Source organism: Dermacentor albipictus, chromosome 5 (assembly GCF_038994185.2).
Source record: "Dermacentor albipictus isolate Rhodes 1998 colony chromosome 5, USDA_Dalb.pri_finalv2, whole genome shotgun sequence".
Lineage (NCBI taxonomy): Eukaryota > Metazoa > Arthropoda > Arachnida > Ixodida > Ixodidae > Dermacentor > Dermacentor albipictus.
This window is the reverse complement of record NC_091825.1, coordinates 136,663,443-136,678,613: the sequence shown is the minus strand read 5'-3', so window position 1 is coordinate 136,678,613 and position 15,171 is coordinate 136,663,443. Positions and strand designations below refer to the sequence as shown.

Sequence of the window (15,171 nt, the reverse complement as noted above, 5' to 3'; positions counted from 1 at the left end):
GACAACTGTCCTTTGCTTGGAACGCTTCTCAACTAAAGCATTGCACGCTGCTGTTTTGCTTACCGCAACCACGGACGTGCTGGTACGGAAGCAAGCGTCCCAACCCGACCGTGCCTGCGCCGGCTACAACTATTCAGTGTGCCACTGAAATATGTCGTCACGAGTCACTTGGGCTTATTAAAAAATGACTTCAACGAGAAACGCGCCCAACAACACGCGCACAGCCAGACCGTACGCAGCCCGCCTGTGCAGGCGTTTGTCCAGCTGTGTCGAAAACGCGCAGTTGTTCCTTGATAGCCGACGAAAAGCGGCGTCTAAAGAAAAGCCCAAGCTACTAAAATCATTGTCATGACATATTCCTATGTGAGTATCTTGTCAACTTAGAAAATTTCGGCACTGGTTCGCCGTAGGTTATACGTTGCCGCCTCAAGCGTCGCAACAACTTCGTCAGCTATACAAAGGCCGTAAAACGCGACGTGCTTCAGGTGTGTGTGTGCAACGTTGGTCGAGTGCTACCCACTCCTAGAAACTATATTTTTCATTTTTCGTTGTTGCTTCCTATCTGTGCAGAGCCCCGACCAGACTACATTCCTCCCTGCTCCAGGCTACCCGCATCCCACTTCAGGCACCCCAGCGTCCGCTACGTTGAAGCAGAATGTCCGCTACGTTGAAGCAGAATATCTTGGTCTTGAGGCACATTTTGCTTGAGCGATTCGGTGGCCATGAGAACACTTCCAGGGAAGAAACCGCAATTATGAAGACATCTTACACGTGAGCGTGTTGCAGTATGCTTCGAGGACTCCAGGCTTACTGCCAAATGCAATCGTTGCGCTTGCAGGCGCCGGTGGTAAGAATGTTCTCCGCACATGATGCGAACGAGCCCACAGCCAGGTTCTAAACACCTTCCATCGCATTTTCATTTTTGAAGCGAATTATTGTAGTCCATGCTTTGCAGGTACACTAGGCAAGAGAAATATGTGGTGACAACTGCCTATTCTTACATGAATCTACAGGTGGGCAAGTGTTTTTCTACTTGTATAGATTGAAAACATTGTCGCTACTTTATTTAATGAAATGGTTTAAAAAGTTCTTAAAATTAGCATCAGAACCACCGCGAAAAGAGAACAGGTTGTTCAGACTCGAAACATCCTTGAATTCACTTTCTTCCTTCCCTTTTAGGATTTCTCCATGCTTCCTCCCTCATTACTACTTTCTCCATAGCCTCAATAGCCACTTGCATTATCATTGGCTCACGTGCTACCATTATCCTCTCTGATACTGCAGCACATGAGATCTTTGCGTACATTACTTTCTCGATCCCTTACTACCCCGTAACAGGTTCAGTCCAACGATCGCCCAAAGAATCATTCGACTGATTCACAATTTATTCCCTCACTTATTCGCACACTTGCTTTCCCGTTTCAAGTCTCTGCATTGGGATCATTGCTCTACTTCTCCCATTCTGCATGGATGGAACTGCAACTTTTTCGCAGTTACACACGCCGGCTGAGCACCGACTCGCCGTTTCCAAAGTCCTTTAGCGCTTTACGTAGTATATCGCTTTCTCAAATTTTCTGCCTCCATTACACGTTCATATTCTTTGCTAATGCCTGACCACCATCTTCCATCATATATCATTTCTTCGTGTACACTCACATGTCCCTTTCTTTTTCACGCTTACATGCTTCATGGTATCACCGGGCGCCTTTTTGTTCGCTTGCTATTGGTCGGATAATCGCTCGCTCGTTGCACTACCTTCCTGCTTGCTCAATTTCTGACTTGTTTCTTGTCTAATTGTTGTCGCGAGGGTTTTCATGCTCATTTAGTTCAGTGCCCTTTTGCACGAATGACAGAGCGTGCATCATTTGGGGTCTCTTCTGACTGACACGCTTGATTGCTTCCCTGTTTGCTCGTTGCTGATCTCACTATCCAGATTGGCCAATTTCTTGCTTTTTTCACTAGCTTGCCTCATAAACCATATTCTGGTAGACTTGCCAACACCCTCAGTTTACTGCCCACTTGCACGAATAACAGCTCATGGTGCTAAGATGCTGGTCCTTCTGTTTGCTGACTTCCTGGCCAGATTGCCTCCTGCTTGCTCACCACTGATTCCGCCTTCCAGCTAGGCTGATTGCTTGTATTTTCCTTCGCTTGCATTTTCCTTCCTTGGCATGCCTCAAAATATTTCCCAGTCCTCTTTTCAGCCTAGCTCCTTGTCTTTCTACACAGCCACACCTGCAACATCGTCACCAGACCGGCCTGCATGCATGCAGAAGTACCTGCCTGCTCGCACGAACTACAATGCAACGTCCTAGGAAGGGGCTCTTCTGCTTACTGGCTTGATTCCTGCCTGCTCGTCGCTGATTTTGCCATCCAGCCTGCCTAATTGCTTTCTTTTTTCTTCACTGGCTTGACTTATCAGCAATATTGCCCTGCCATCTCCGTTTTGGCCTTGCTCCTTGTCTTATGACTGACCCGTGGGCTTGCCTGTACGCTGGGGTCCCTGCCTGTTTGTACAAATGACATCGGTATGTGCTAAGGAGCAAATTCGCTTGCTGGCTTGCTTGCTTCCTGCTTGCTCGTAGCTTTATTCGCCATTGAGCGCAGCTGATTGCTTGCTTTTCTTTTCACTAACTTGCTTCATCAAAAATATTCCCCTTCCCTCTCCCTTTTGGCTCTCCTTTGTCTTGTGACTACCTCGTAGATTTGCCTGCATGCTGAGGTGCCTGCCTGCTTGCAAAAATGACATTGCTATCTAGTAGCGTAGAGGAGCTTGCTGGCTTGATTACTTCCTCATTACTCGTCGTTGATTGTGCCATCCCACTCAGCTAATTGCTTGCTTGTTGTTTACATGGCTTACCACACTAACCATGTTAGCTTGCCCTCTCATTTTCGGCCTTGCGCCTTGTCTCGTGAATCTTTCGCACACTTGGCTGCACGCTCAAGTCCCTGCCTGCTTGCGCGAATGTCATTGCAGCATGCTAAAATTATAGCTCATTTGCTTGCTGTCTGGAGTGGTTCCTGTTTGCCCTTCGCTGATTTCGCAATCCCCCTCGGCTGATTGCTTCCTTTTTCTTTCACTGGCTTGCCTCAACAATATTTCCCTACTCTCGCATTTTAGCCCTGGCTCCTTGTCTTGTGATTGTCTCGTAAGCTTGCCTGCATGCTGACGTCCTTGCCTGCTTGCACAAATGGCATTGCAACCTGCTAGGATGGGGGTTGTTATTATTGCTGGATTGATTGCTTCTTGCTTGCTCGCAGCTCATTTCGCTGTCCAGCTCGGCTGATTGCTTGCTTGTTGCTTCACTGGCTTGCCTCATTGACCACATTTCTCTGCTCTCTCCTTTTTAGCCTTGCTCTTTCTCATGCAGCAATCACCTAGACTTGCATGCATGGGCTAGGTCTTTCCCTGTTTGCACACATGACAGTGGTATGTGCTAAGATAAGGGCTCATTTGCTTGCTCGCTTGATTACTCAATGTTTGCTCGTCGCTCATTTTGCCATCCAGTTTGGCTTTTTGTTTGCTTGTTCAATCGCTGTCTTACCGCATCAACCCTAATGCTCTGCCCTGTCCGTTTTGGCCATGGTCTCTGTCATGACTGTTACGTAGGCTTGCCAGCATGCTACGGTTGCTGCCTGCTTGCATGAATGACATTCCAACGAGAAAAGATGGGGGCTTTTCTGCTTGCTGGCTTGTTAGCTTCCTGCTTGCTCGTCGCTGATTTCGCCTTGCAACTCGGCTAATTGTTTGCTTGTTCCCTCCCTGGCTTGCCTCATAAACCATATTCCCCTGCCCTCTCCTTTTGGCTTTAATCCTTGTCTTGTGACTGTCCCGTAGGCTTGCATGCCACGCTGAGGTCCTTGCCTGCTTGCATGAATGACGTTGCTATTTGCTAGAATAGAGGTGCTCGCTGGCATCATTGCATCTTGCTTGCTCATCGCTGATTTTGCCATCCCGCTCACCTGATTGTCAGTTAGCTCCGTCACTTACTTGCCTCATCAACCATACTAGCCTGCCTTCGACCCGCCGTAGTTGCTCAGTCGCTATGGTTTTGGGCAGCTGCGCACGAGGTCGTGGGATCGAACCCCGGCCACGGCGGCCGCATTTCGGTGGGGGCGAATTGCGAAAACACCCGTGTACTTAGATTTAGGTGCATTTTAAACAGGTAGCCGAAATTTCCGGAGTCCTCCACTACGGCGCGCATCGTAATCAGAAAATGGTTTTCGCATGTAAAACCACATATTTCGTTTTTCCCTGCCTTCGCCTTTTATCCCGTGCTCCTTGTCTTGACTGTCACGTAGGCTTGACTGCACGCTGTCGTTTATTCCTGCTTGCACGAATGCCCTTCCAATGTGCTAGGATCGAGGCTTCCCTGATTGCAGGCTTGATTGCCTCCTGCTTACTCTTAACAGATTTCGCCATCCAATCCGCTGATTATTCGCTTCTTGTTTTGGTGGATTGCCTCATAAATCACATTCGCCTGCCCTCTCCTTTTAGCCTTGCTCCATGCCTTGTGACTGTCTGGTAGGCTTGCCTGCAACCTGAGGTTTCTGCCTGCTTGCACGTATGACATCGGCATGTGTTAAGATGAGGGCGCATTTTCATGCTATGTTGAGTGCTTCCTGCTTGCTCGTCGCTGGTTTAGCCATCCAGCTCGGCTGATTGCTTGCTTGTTTTTTCGCTGTCTTGCATGATTAACTATATTAGCCTGCCCTCTCATTTTTGGCCTTATCACTGTCATGTGACTGCCACGTAGGCTTGCGTGCACGCGGAAGTCTCTGCCTGCTTGCGCAAATGGCATTGCAATGTGCTAGGGATGGGGGGGCTCTTCTGCTTGCTAACTTGATTGTTTCTTGCTTGCTCATCGTTGGTTTTGCCATCCAGAATGACTGAGTGCTTGCTTTTTCCTTCACTTGCTTGACTCACCAACCATATTCTCCTGCCCTCTCTTTTTGACTTTGCTCTCTGTCTTGTAACTATCTCGTAGATGTACCTGCACGCTGAGGTCGCTGCCTGCTTGCACGAATGACATTGCTATGTGCTAGCATGGAGGTGCTTGCCGCCTTGATTACTTTCTGCTTGCTCGTCGCTGATTTCACGATCCAGCTTGGCCGATTGCTTGCTTGTTCATTCACTGTCTTGCTGCATCACCTATTCCCCTGCCCTCTGCTTTCCGGCCTTTCTCTTTGTCATGTGACTCGCGTGGGCTTGCCTGTATGCTAAGGTTTCTACGTGCTTGCACGAATAACATCGGTATGTGGCAAGCGCTCATTTTCTTGCTATCTTGACTGCATCTTGCGTGCTCGTCGCTAATTTCACCATCCAAATCGGCTGATTGCGCGCTTGTTTCTTCACTGGCTCGCCTCATCAAACGTATTACCCTACCCTCTCATGTTTGGCCTTGCTGCCATTCTTGTGACTGTCCCGTAGACTTGCCTGCATGCTGTGGTTTCTGCCTACTTGCACGAGTGCCCTTCCAACGCGCTAGGATGGGGGCTTTTCTGCTTGCAGGCTTCATAGCTTCCTGCTTGCTCGTCGCTGATTTCGCCATCGAACTCGACTGATTGGTTGCTTTTTATTTTGCTGATTTGCTTAATAAACCATATTCACCTGCCCGCTCCTTTTTAGCCTTCCTCCTCCTCTTATGCCTGTGCTGTAGGCTTGCTGCACGCTGTTTCTGCCTACTTTCATGACTGACATCGCGATGTGCTAAGACTGGGGCTCGTTTTCTTGCTATTTTGAGTGCTTCCTCCTTGCTCGTCGCTGATTTAGCCATCCAGCTCGGGTGATTGCTTGCTCGTTTTTTCGCTGTCTTACCTCAACAATCATATTCCCCTGCCCTCTCCTTTTTGGCCTTGCTCCTTGTTACTGTCACGTATACTTGCCTACACACTTAAGTTTCTGCCTGCTTGCACGAACGACATTCCAGCATGTTAGGATGGGCGCTCTTCTGCTTGCTGGCTTCATTGATTCCTGCTTGTTCGTCGCTGATTTAGCCAAGCATTTTGGGTGACTGCTTGCTTTTTCCTTGAATATGGCTTGCCATATCAACCACGTTCCCCTGCCCTCTTGTTTTTGGCCTTGCTCCTTGTCTTTTGACTATCTCGTAGATTTGCCTGCACACTGAGGTCCCAGCCTGCTTGCACGAATGACATTGCTATGTGCTTGGATGGAGGTGCTTGCTGCCTTGATTACTTTGTTTGCTCGTCACTGATTTCGCTATCTAACTCGGCTGATTGCTTGCTTGTTCCTTCGCTGGCTCGCCTTTTTGCCTGCCCTGTCTTTTGGCCTTGCTCCTTGTGACTGTCCCGTAGGCTTGCTTGCACGCTGAGGTTTCTGCCTGCTTGCACGAGTGCCCTTCTAACGTGCTAGGGTGGGGGCTTTTCTGCTTGCGGGCTGTGCAGCTTCCTGCTCGCTCGTCGCTGATTTCGCCATTGAACTCGGCTGATTGGTTGCATGTTGTTTTGCTGGCTTATGTCATAAACCACATTCGCCTGCCCTCTCCTATTTAGCCTTCCGCCTTGTCTTATGGCTGCCCCTAGGCTTGCCTGCACGCTGAAGGTTATGCCTGCTTGCACGAATGGCATTGCTATGTGCTGGGATGGAAGTGCTTGCTTTCTTGATTACTTCCTGCTTGCTCCTCCCTGATTTTGCCATCCAGCTTGGCTGATTGCTTGCTTGTTCATTCACTGTCTTGCCGCATCAGCTATACCCCTACCCTCTGCTTTTTGGCCTTTCTTCTTGTCATGTGACTGTAACATAGGCTTGCTTGTACGCTGTTTCTGCCTGCTTGCATGAAAGCCCTTCCAACATGCTAGGATTGGGGATTTTCTGCTTGCTCGTCACTGATTTCACCATCCAATTTTTCTGATTGTTTTTTTTTTGCTGATTTGCGTCATAAGCCACATTCGCCTGCGCTCTCCTTCTTGGCATGGCGCTTTGTCAAGTGACTGTTTTTAGGCTTGTCTGCATGCTGAATTTCTTGACTGCTTGCACGAATGACATTTCAGCGTGTGTCCTGCCGCTTGCACGAATTACATTGCATGAAACTTATCAAGGTGTGTTTTTCCTTGCTGGCTTGATTGCTTTCTGGTTGCATGTTGCTGATTTCAGTATACACCTCTGCCGATTGCTTGGCGGTTCCATTAGTGGCTTATTGACTATACTTCCATGCTCGCTCGTTTTCAGTCTTGCTGCTTGCTTGTCTTAATGTCTCATCGGCTTTTCTGCATGCGCTGTGCACGCTTGTGCAGTAGTGTACTCTGATAGAGCGCGGAGAAGTTAATAAGGAATTGGCTTTTTTGTCCTATGTCCATTTTTTTTTCGTTCATTGTGTTTTGCGCCTTTAACAAATTTCTAGCTCGTATTAACGCTTGTCCTCCAAGGATACACTTTGTAAATGCTATAATTTGTTTTTTTTTTTCAGCTGCTGTGTGTCGGAGGGAAATTTCCTGTTCATTGTTTGCTTGAACGCACACATTACAATTACAAAATTATCAGTGTTCTGCAATTTCTCGCATTCGTAGGGTCAGCGTAAGTCGGTACTACCGTTCCCAAGTCTAACACCACGAGAACAACCAAGAAAAATGAATCTTCCTTTCAGACAAAAGAGGGCGCCGAATAAGCAGATCCTCCCAGAGTGTTCACGGTGTATGTCATCAACAGTCCCGGCGGGGCGAAATGCTCTTCTCGGCAAAGTCTTCCAGTGTCCAGGATGGTGCATAATGTGACATGTTATCCACGAATATCTACAATGTGCACCCGGAAATTGTGCAGAAGATCCTTGAATCTAGCTTTTTTTTTTTTCCTTGTAAAACAACACAGAATGAAAGCGTCAGTACTGCTGCATGAGATGGTAGTGGCCTGCTATGCCGAGAAGTATTAAGGCGTGTTAGCGCAAGCGCTAACAGTCTTGTTCTTGCTATTTACACTATTAAGCCAACGAGCGAAAGAGCGAAACCGCCTTCTGGCTTACCCTTGTCCGGATATGGACCGATGTCCCAAACCAAAACTACCCCCGGAGAAGCATGGCTCGGGTTTGGGGGCTACTTGTGGGAGGCGAAATGAATGATGACGACGGAAGCAATGGTTGTGGGTTCTACCTTGTAGAACCCAACTCTTCCTGATCTGACAAGGCAGCCCACATAACAAAGTGCTTAATGACACCTGATGCGTTATGCAAAAAATGCCTCTAATACAAGAAACCACAATTAAAGGATTAATGAACCTGGCACGTGCGCAATAAATGTTTTAAAAAAGTCATTTCAAATGCTTCCTCTATTGCTAAAGCTTAATATTTCGAATATTTTCACAGATTCGTCTCCCGGCCTTCGGTTTATAAGAATGGTGATTGTTGATTGCTGAAGTTGCCCGAGTGCTCATTTTCTACCCTCAGTCAAAAAGTGTCGAAGCATGCACTGGACAAAAAGTGGCACCATTTTACTAGTACTGCCTTCAATACAGGCCTTTCCTTTTAGAAGCACTCCTACATATGCTATTAAATAGTTGTACCGCATAAACAGTGCGTCCATTTCATGAAGAAAAAGCTGCAATGGAAAACATCCAATTTCCTGGAACGTCACTGTCTTAGCAAAGGTACTGGTTTGGGATGGTTGGTTACAATTCTAGACCAATGGTATTTGTGTACCACTTGAAACGAGGACTGGGGAGGGACAGACGCAAGCGTAATGTCTCTGTGGTTCCCCACGCAGTCCTCGTTTCAAGTGGCGCGCAAATATCAATCGTGTCATGACAAATAGCACTACACCGGCTAAAGTACGCGCTAACTCGGGTCCGAGAGATTGGTAAGTTTTTGAGTCTTGTTGCTTTAACTTTACGAAGGTTCGTTCACATTCGAGCTATATAGGCTAATGCTTAAATAACAAACTTCAGTTCAACAACCCCGGTCTTGTTTTGCCGGCTTTGTCCATTTTATGCCAAGCTCGAGGCAGAAGTGAGAGCGCCGACTCTCAGCGGTGATCAGATTCCTGCTGAAAAGCTTCCACAGGAAAGGTCATTGTACTGCCTTGCGGCTTACGGGTGAAATATGTTCAGTGGAATCCGAGCGCTCCAGCTTTGTTTGGTGCGGGGGCGAGTGCCGAGATAGACCACCAAACACGGTGAGCATGGCAGCGCAAACTCGAAGAGCTACCTCTCTTATACAACTGCCTGCAATGCCGAACCAGCGTCAACCCACGCACCTGTCCGTCCACGCTCATGTATCCGTAAAGAGCGTTTCGCAACCCGCGATAGCACTCGTCAGTAGCCGGCGAGTGCGTGCATAACGGAATCCCGCACACCCTCAGTCATCTCGAAGCTGGATGCCTATTACTTCGAGCCCGCGCCTCGTAAAGGTTGCGGGTATCTTGGAGATTTAGTGTCAGAAGCGAAGGCCGGAAGAAATGCGTGGAAAGATTCCTCTCGGGGAATTTGAGCCCTCGCAAACCGGCAAATATGCGTGCTTGCGTGCTCGTAAGCTCTTTTCGCTTACGAACTTGTCAGGTACAAAGCTGAGTGAACCCTCTTTAGCGTTCAGGAAGCGGCCAGGATAATTCGAAATTTGTTTCCTACAAAAACCTTCCTCGCACTCGGCTACTTTTGAGGGCTTCGACCGCTCGGGTGTTTCTAGCGCTAAGGAGGATTTCGGGATAATTTTCCGCAGGTGCCTTCATGGGAACTATACATCGTCTACGCATCAGTTAAAAGGCTTTTGTACGTTGCTACCTTAGGTTTATCTCTTTATTTATAAATTTTACGAACACCGGGATGAGAGAGTTACGTTTGCATAAGGCAGACGTGCTTATGCTAAGTGTCCATCGTACTTCGTTCTTTAATAGCCTGGCACCGTTCGTGAACAAGAGAGAGACGAAAGGAAATAGAAAGACATGGTCAACCAGAAGAGAAAATCTGGTTTGCTGCTCTACAATGCGGCTCGGGGGAGGCTAGGCATAATAATCAGAAAATAGACACACTGAACACGGACGCCTTATTACAGCCGGTGACGATCATCTAAAACCGTTTGTGCATTGCGAGACATTTTCAGCGCTTACGGGAGATAAATGATGTTGATAACGGTGATGATGGTGGTGGTGGTTATTCGCCGTAGGCCAAGGAATCGGGTGGAAGAAGAAAACGGGACATAAAAGATGCTGGACAGCGCCTTTCCTTTCTTTTTATTCTTCGCATGTCTTCTTTTTCCAAGGTATTTCCTAGGTATCTAAAGCATACTTTCAAATGCACAACACGCTTTTCGAATTGGTTACTCCCTTAATACTGCAGTAAGCTCCCTAATAGAAATTGTAAATCAAGCACTTAACAAGAACCACTTCGCACGCGGCGTTTTCTTGGTTATTAGAAAACCATTCGACACTGTAGTCACAGTATACTATTACAAAAAGTAGAACATTATGGTTTTAGAGGAGAAGCACTTTGCTTTTTTCGCTGCTGCTTAACAAATGGTAAGCAATACGTAGTAGTTAGGAGCAAAGAATCTTCCCTAAATACGGTAAAAACGGGCGCTCCCCGAGGATCGGTACCGGCTCCAATACTCTCCTCTCTCTTCATTAATAATTATCCTAAATCACTCAGATTTCCTCATTCTATATTATAGGCGGCTAATACAGCTCTAACAATTTCACCACAGTCACTACAGGAAGCAAAAGAAATCGCTCAAACTGACCTGCAGAATACTTTAACATGGTTTGAAGCGAACAGACTTGTTTTAAACTACAAAAAGACCAAGTACGTAGTATCTGCTTCTTACCGAAAAACAACCACTACGTGCAACTTGTACCCCTGATATGTCTCGATTCGTAGCTACACTGGGCTCCATATGTTGAACAAGTAACTAAAAAAAAATAGTTTTTGGTTGTTATACCTTATTAAAGACGCGCAAACATTTCCATTACGTCTTATTTATTTAAGCATTTTTTATTTCCATTTAAAATATTGCGTAGAATGTTGGGCTTCAAACATTGACCTTTAATCAAATTACCTTTAATCGAAATTCAGAAACCTGCTGTTAGAATAATTACATCAGCCACAAATAACGCGCCGTTTGCACAGCTTTTTGCACACGTAAATATAATGCCACTTGTCCCAGCTCGGGACTATAAAACAGCTATACTAATCCACAGGATACTAATCACGAACAAGCCACATTTATCATCAATATTTGTCACGCCTACAAGCGACACTAGGCAAGCTGGCCATAATAAATGCAACTCGCCAGAACTCTTAATGTATACGGTCGGCGTTCCCTATCATTTGTTCGTGCAAAAATCTAGTATTAAATACCCATTTTCATTATAAAACTTCCAAATGGCACTCCATCATTAAAACATCACTTTAAATCATCTACAGAAGATAACCTACTATTGCTTTTTGCTTTGGGTTGCTGGTGTTGGGCTGCTGAGCACGAGGTCGCGGGATCGAATCCCGGCCACGGCGGCCGCATTTCGATGGGGGCGAAATGCGAAAACACCCGTGTACTTAGATTTAGGTACACGTTAAAGAACCCCAGGTCCACTATGCAGCCGTGTGTCATATACTCCCCACAATCAACACTCACATATCATTGACAAGCACGGATCATCGACTTGGCGCTCTTTGGCCACATCTGGCCCTTGCGCCAATAAACTCTACAAATCAATCAAATCAAAGAACCCCAGGTGGTCGAAATTTCCGGAGTCCTCCACTACGGAATGCCTCATAATCAGAAAGTGGTTTTGGCACGTAAAACCCCATAATTTTTTTTTCTTTTTGCTTTGGGTTGCAGTTTATGGTGACTTTACGGTATGGATCCAGAACTAGACACGTAGGCTAAGAATCTAGATGATACTGTCAATCATATTGTATTACACTATTCTGGAATAAAGATTCCTTTCTTTCTTCTTTAATCCCAGCTTTCCGCCTTGAGAAAGCTGCCCCGTATGCTCTTGCACCCTATATTGAGCCGGTGACGCTACTGGAATGACGGGCGAATGACTTAGAAACAAGTTAATTTAGCATGGCTGCGCTCTTGCTTGGTTGACGTCAGTCACACCTTCAGCACCAGTGCTATTTGTGAATCAGGTGGGAGAGCGAGAGATGCTGTCTTTAATGGAAACTGGAGATGTTCGCTTGGCGGACAGTCTGGAATGCTATTCTGGGCGTTGGGTGAAAGATATGGTGTACGCACACAGCGATCAGACACTCACAAACGGCACATACACGTATATACATGCATGCACTGAGCGTAATGTCCGATTAAGTAGAATTGAAAACCGATCTAGTTGGTAGGCATCCTTCTTCCCGCGCGCGCAGCGCTCAGAAAAACGAGGACTTAGAGAAGCAATGCACAAGACATGCGCCCGTTCGGTGCATTTCTTCTCTCAGTGCAATTTTTTTTTTTTTTGTGAACGCTACGTGTACCGAAAGATGTCTGATTAAGTTCCGTAGTTTTCGGAAATAACGGAAGTGCTTTCGTTGCACGTAGCGCTTAAGCAGTGTTTCGCTAAGGGCCAAGAAGGTACCGCAGTTTTCGGCAAAACTCGTGGTAAGAGTACTGTGCAGCCTTGTGGTACAGGTGAGTCACCCTACGAGAGTTCTCGAGTATGCAAATTACTCAGCTGTATCTCGGACGCACCAGAAACGAAATGGTGCTCGTGCAGCACGGGTAACTCTTCGACAAGGCAAGCTTTGTGCACATCTAAAATAAATCACGGCCGGTCTGGAGCGTGCATCTCAAGTTCGGAATGCGGCCTCTGCAATGGTGAGAATTTACAGCTTCATAGACGCCGAATGTTGCAGTGTGGTTCCACACGCTAGCCGCTGTGCGCGCGCATTGCCAATACATGCCGGACGCCGGCGCGTCGCTACTCCCGGTGATCAATGTGTCACCGGTGTCTTGCGAGTGTCGTCGTCACAGGCAACTTGGTGCGATTGCAATTATGTGGACGCTCCGAGCGAATTTTCGCCGCCGCCGCTGCCGTGAGGTTGCGTACTTGTTTGGGTATTTGTACCCTACATGCCATGCCATGCTATATGACATGCGGTGTGTGCGGGTGATATTGCCCCACCACCATATAACCGAAGTTACTCATACCAGGCCTTAACTTCTTGACTAAATTACTCCTCAGAATTTTGAGAATGGCAGCCGGCAAACTGATGTCATGAAATAAAACAGTGACAGCGCATGCCTTTTATCTTAAATCTTTTCAGACTTAAGAGGGCGCTTTAGCTCGAGCCCAACTCCGACGCGGCCTATTCAAATACATGTAAAATGCAAAAACATTTTTATGAGATAACTCCTGGACAGATTTTAATGAGATTTGTTGCATTTTAAAAAGAAAGTTAAATTGTAGTGACTGTTGGAAACGAAATTTCGATTTAAGACCTGGATTTTGTCAAAAAGATATTGAAAAATTCGCAAGTTCGAAAAAAATATAAGCACGAAGTTTACAAATTGATAGCTCTGCTTCAAGAACAGATATAACGGTTCTGTAAACGGCATCCATTAGATCATTGAAAGCAGACAAATTTGATATGTCAATTTAAATTCTACGTTAATTTGTTACGTTGTTTGCAAGGGTTCTGCAAAAGCTGTATTTTCACATTAAAAACTTTCTTTAGTATAATGTGTAACATATCAGTTTTGTCCGCGTTGGGTGTACTATTAGATGCAATTCACTGAATTGCGGTATCGTTTTTTATTGCTGAGTTACAGAGCTGTAAACTCGATAGTTTTGTTTTCTAAAAATTTTTGATTTTTACCAATTTTTGAAAAGAAGATTGACGACTAAATAAAAAATTCGAAACCAACAGTCACTAGATTTTTAGTTTCCTTTTAAATGCACCAAACCTCGCCAAATTTTGTGCAGTAGTTGCCTAGAAAAACGATTTCTCCTTTTACATGTATTTATATAGGAGCACCCGAGCTAAAGCTTCCTCTTAAATATTAAAAGTGCGATACAATAACAGAGCTCAAACCTGAAATTGATGTCATTTTATTGGCGCTGTTGTGCGGCTACCTCCGGTCTCGGCCCAGGTAAGGTGTTTTAAATGCACCCGATGCGGAAAAGTCGTGGTAAAGTCGCTAAAGGAAGACGTTGACTTTAATTAACAAACATAAATGAAGTTGACCGATGGCAGGATTCAAACAGAGGACCCCAACACAACGGCTCGTTGTTACTTGGTCGGTTTGCGCTTACTTCTTTTCATATTGCCACTACAGCTACGAGCCTTCCACTTCACATATTATTACAACATATTGCTCTCGCACTCATTGCTTCCACCGTTATGGCGAACCTGCGGTCTTTTTTTGTTTGAAACTTTCGTTTGGTGCTTGTTTCGTGCTTTGGTGCGTCGATGCTTGCCCTGGCGCAGAGATTGTTGCGTGTTGCATCCCGTCCTGCGATTCCACCTAAACATGTTGTGGTGGCATCCCATTCCACGAGTTTCCCGCTAGCCAGCTCCTGTTACAACGGTCAATGACAAAAATATCCGGAAATAACTTAGTTGTCTACAACGACTATGGCTCCTCGGTGGTACGCAGTCTCAACTTCAAACAAGAAGATTGCTGAAAAGAATGCAACTTAAGAAAGCTGGTACCTGGAGTTGTTCCGACGATATGTTCCTGGGTACGCACTCGACAAGGTACCGCCTATTTCGAAGCCCCGGAAGTAACCAGCTAAAACAAAATCACTTCTGTGTGTGGCGTCTAATTAGGCTGTAAGAATTTGTCCCGAGTGATACACAGGGCACAGAGGCATCGCAAGCACGAATGATGCGACGAACACAGGCCGGCACAGGCCTCGTTACCAGCGCTTTTTGCCACACGGCGTGTAGTGACCATTCGTGGTCCGGTCCCCCGACTTCTCCATGCTGCAACAAAAACAACGAAACTGCAGCAGTCAATAGCTGCCATAACAGCAAGAGATAATATTTAATGGCAGAAGGGTGGAGAACTCGGCCTGAGTGAAGTGCCTCTAGCCTGCTACTCCACGCTGGGGAACGCTGTGACGGCGTTGCTAACGCAGCAAAGCTGAGGCGGCGAGCCGGGCCCATTTCACTTGAACCAGTTTGAAAACCGCAGGCAGAAGCAGTTGTGCATTGCATATATGGCGAACCTCATCACAGCGTGGTTTGTGCGTGCCTTCCTTGTCAACATAACGAAGATACTGTCCTCAACA

At 46.4% G+C, this 15,171-nt stretch overlaps 1 protein-coding gene across 7 annotated transcripts in view; it reads left to right on the top strand.

The window, feature by feature from the left end:
- The window catches only part of LOC135909264 (uncharacterized), a 121,852-nt gene extending 113,589 nt beyond the window's left edge, over nt 1-8,263 (top strand). For 4 of the 7 annotated variants that reach the window (XR_011514613.1, XR_010566672.1, XR_010566673.1 and 1 more), the window contains one exon: nt 571-8,263. The gene's annotated coding sequence lies outside the window, so the exon portion shown is untranslated. The remainder of the gene's footprint in view (nt 1-570) is intronic. The other 3 variants (XR_010566670.2, XR_010566674.1, XR_010566671.2) reach the window with 3 other exon arrangements.
- Nucleotides 8,264-15,171: the final 6,908 nt, after the last annotated feature.